We start from the raw sequence: 3,781 nt of genomic DNA on the forward strand, positions 1-3,781 counted from the left end.
GTGGATTGCCTGAGACTGCGGGTTCGAAACCCGCCTGGGCAAATTGGTGAGACCTCATCTCTACAATAAATCAAAAAATTAGCCGGGCGTGGTAGCGCGCGCCTGTAGTTCCAGCTAAGTGGAAGGCTGAGGTGGAAGGATCGCCTGAGCCCAAACAGAGTCTGCGGTGGCTGTGAGTGTGCCACTGCACTCCAGCCTGGATGACAGAGTGAGACTCCAACTAAAAACAAAAACCAAAAACAGCCAGGCTCAGTGTCTCAGCCTGTAATCCCAGCACTTTGGGAGGCTGAGGCGAGTGGATTGTCTGAGCCTGTGGGTTCGAGATCAGCCCGGGCAACTTGGCAAGACCTTGTCTCTAGTCTCTACAATAATTCAAAAAAATTAGCCGGGCAGGATAGCGTGCGCCTGTAGTTCCAGCTAAGTGGAAGGCTGAGATGGAAGGATCGCCAGAGCCCAGCAGGTCAACGCTGGGGTGGCCATGAGTGTGCCACTGCACTCCAGTCCAGGCAACAGAGTGAGACAAAACAAAACAAAACAAAACAAAACAAAATAAAACAAAAACACCAAAAAAACCACAAATCTTGGAACCATTCCACATCAGTTTATTCAGATTTACCTTATTCTTATAAAAAATTTCACTGTATTCCATTAAAACAGTACTTTACATTTATTTAACGAGTTCCCTGTTGTTTCTAATTTTTTGGTCCCCATAAACAATGCTTCAGTAAATAATCATATAAACGCTTCTCTGCACACATTTGTAATGTTCCTCTGTGGAATTGATGTTTATTAAATGCAAGACATAGTGCTAGGGGCAGAGAATATAGGTAAGAACAAGACTGAAGCAGTGTTTGTCCTTGCTGTATGTGGGGTCCCTGGCTCTCACAGAGTTGTGTAAAAACCCAAGGCACTTCCTAAGTGTTTGCTGAAAGATTTGGCCTCCAACCAATGAAAGGCAGGTGTCAATAAGTATCTTTAGGATATTATGACTCAGTGAAATAACCCAGTCATAAAAAGTCAAATACTGCATAATTCCACTTACATGAGGTTTTTTAAAAGTAGTCAAACTCTCAGAAAGAAGAATGGTGGCTGTCAAGAATTATGGGAGAAGGAAATGGGGAGTTTTTTTCTTTCTTTTTTTTGAGTCGGAGTCTCACTGTCACCAGGGTTGGAGTGCAGTGGCACACTCACAGCTACCTTAACCTCAACCTACTGGGCTCAGGCTATCCTTCTGCCTTAGCCTTCCACGTAGCTGGAACCACAAACATTCGCCACCATGCCCAGTTAATTTTTTTTTTTTCTTGTACAGATGAGGTCTGGCCAAGTTGCCCAGGCTGGTCTTGAACCCCTGGGCTTGGGCAATCCTCTCCCCTCTGCCTCCCAAAGTGCTGGGATTACAGGCGTGAGCGACCACACCCGGCTGAAATGGGGAGTTATTGAACAACAGGTGTAGCTTCAGTTTTGCAAAGATGAGAAGAAGTTCTAGAGATCTGTTGCACAACAGTATGCATACAGTTAGCCCTACCTTATTGTACAGTTTATTTTTATTATTTTATTTTATTTTTTATTTTTTTGAGTTGGAGTCTCACTCAGTCACCCAGACTGGAGTGCAGTGGCCCCTCCCGGTCACCGCAGCCTCGACCTGCTGGGCTCTGGTGATCCTTCCCCCTCAGCCTTCCAAGTAGCTGGAACTACAGGCACGTGCTACCACGCCCGGCTAATTTTTTTGATTTTTTTATTGTAGAAATGAGGTCTCGCCAAGTTGCCCAGGCGGGTCTCGAACCCACGGGCTCAGGCAATTCACTCACCTCGGCCTCCCAAAGGCGCGGGATTACAGGCTGAGCCACTGAGCCCGGCCTATTGTACAGTTAAAAAAATTTTTTTTGAGTCGGAGTCTCACTCTGTCACCCAGACTGGAGTGCAGTGGCACTCTCATGGCCACCACAGCGTCACCACTCAGTCTTCCAAGTAGCGGGAACTACAGGCATGCCCCACCACACCTGGCTAATTTTTTGATTTATTGTAGAGATGAGGTCTCGCCAGTTGCCCAGGCTGGCCTCGAACCCCTGAGCTCCATCAATCCTCTCACCTCAGCCTCGCAAAGTGCTGGGATTATAGGCGTGAGCCGCCGCGCCTGGTCTTATTGTACGTTTAAGAATGGTTAGGATGGCAAATTTCACGTGTTTCTTACCACAATTTTCTCAAAAAAAGTGTTTTTACGTGCTAATCTGAGACACACATCCAGGAGGCAAGCTCCTGAGCCTAGCCTGATGGAGATGAGGAGGGGGATAGGTTTTTTCCAAAGGTAAAAGAGCCAGTTAACTCGTCCTTGCCAGTCCTTTCACTCTCTTTTGAGAAGAGGTGACCATAAAATCTTACAAACTACTGCAGTTAAACAAATTATAGCCAAAGACTTCTCTGTGCTTTTTCTCTTGAGAGCAAAGAGTATGGTATCCTTTCTTATACCGCTTCCAGGGCTCAAGCCAGGAAGAGAACTTGAGTCACACTTTTCCGTAAGGCTTCCCTTCTCTGATAGGCAAAAGTAGAAGGGAAAGGTTCCCTCTAGAGAGCGGAGCAAGCGGGGACCAGGTGCATCTTGAAAGACTACATTCCCCAGCACGCACTGCTTCGGGGGCGCAGCCAGTGACGGAGGAAGACGCGTTGCTTTTGCGACAGAACGGGGAAGGAGGGGCGCGACTACATCGCCCAGGATGCAAAGCGCCCCAACTCTAGTCACAGTCTGGCTTGTTTTCTGGCGGGTGTTCCCCTCCAAAGGGACAGGAGGGGAGGGGAATGTTTCGAATGAGAATCCCGGAAGTCCACCGGACCGTGACATTTCGAAGAGGAAAGAAAGTGGTGCAAAGGTGTTTCATGCTAACTCAAAGTAGTTCCCGCGCAAGGCGGCGAGGAGTTATGGGCCCCTCCATAATTTATTGTTGCTCAAAGGCAATGCCAGCCCCCATTGGTCGAAGACCTCGAGGGCAGGTGGGAAGTCCGTGAAGCCCCAAATCGAAGTTATCAGCCTCTCCCCATTGGCCCTCGCCTCGGGCGCAGGCGCGAGGGCTCCCACTCCGGTCCCTAGGGGCAGGTGAGCGGCAATTGGCCAAAGCCCGCGAAGTGGGAGTTCGGATTGGTAGTTGCTAGCAGGAGCCTGGTTTCTTCCTCGACTTCTGCAAGTGATAGTTTATGATTGGTTTAAATCCGCGGGCCCCTGCCGGTGATTGGGTGGGAGCCGAGGGCGGGCTGCGGTCATTGGCTGGCGTTGGGGCCAGCCCTTCTCGGGCGGGCAGCGAATGATGAAATGGGAACGGGGAGGGGAAAGGCCGCGACGTGAGCGCGCGACCTCCGGCGCCATTTTGTAGAGAAACAAGCGGAGTTAACCGAAGAGGGGGTCGAGGAGAGCCGGAGTCGGGGGCCCAGGAGTTTCCTGCGTCCAGCGCCGCCGGAGCCGCATAAGGTAGGCGGGCTGGGGTCGGGGCTTGAGGTGGGCTGGCGGTGTCAGCTTGGGAACGCGAGTGCCGGTAGGAGGAGCGGGGGTGTACCTGGGGCCGTCGGAAGCGTTTTCCGGAGCTCCGGGGAGCGATGGGCAGCCGGGACGGGGAAGCGGGGCGAGGCAGGAGAGCGCCAACTCTCCCTACGGCTCGCCGAGGCTTCGCGCTCCGGAGAGAAGCGGCCGGCCCGAAGGCTCCGGGAAGCGGAGGGCAGAGCGCGGGGTGGTCTCCGGCTCGGGCCTGGAGACTCAGAGGGCGGCAGTGGCGGCAATGGGGGCCGCTGGGCCGCG

General features: G+C 52.0%; 1 protein-coding gene across 2 annotated transcripts in view; it reads left to right on the forward strand.

The window, feature by feature from the left end:
- The first annotated feature begins 3,298 nt into the window (after positions 1 to 3,298).
- Positions 3,299 to 3,781, forward strand: part of CNOT1 (CCR4-NOT transcription complex subunit 1) — a 100,361-nt gene continuing 99,878 nt past the window's right edge. For both annotated transcript variants that reach the window (XM_008068000.2, XM_021717540.1), the window contains exon 1: positions 3,299 to 3,457. The gene's annotated coding sequence lies outside the window, so the exon portion shown is untranslated. The remainder of the gene's footprint in view (positions 3,458 to 3,781) is intronic.

The sequence above is a fragment of the Carlito syrichta genome, unplaced genomic scaffold (assembly GCF_000164805.1).
Source record: "Carlito syrichta isolate Samal-C Ts95f unplaced genomic scaffold, Tarsius_syrichta-2.0.1 Scaffold309854, whole genome shotgun sequence".
Classification (NCBI taxonomy): Eukaryota; Metazoa; Chordata; class Mammalia; order Primates; family Tarsiidae; genus Carlito; species Carlito syrichta.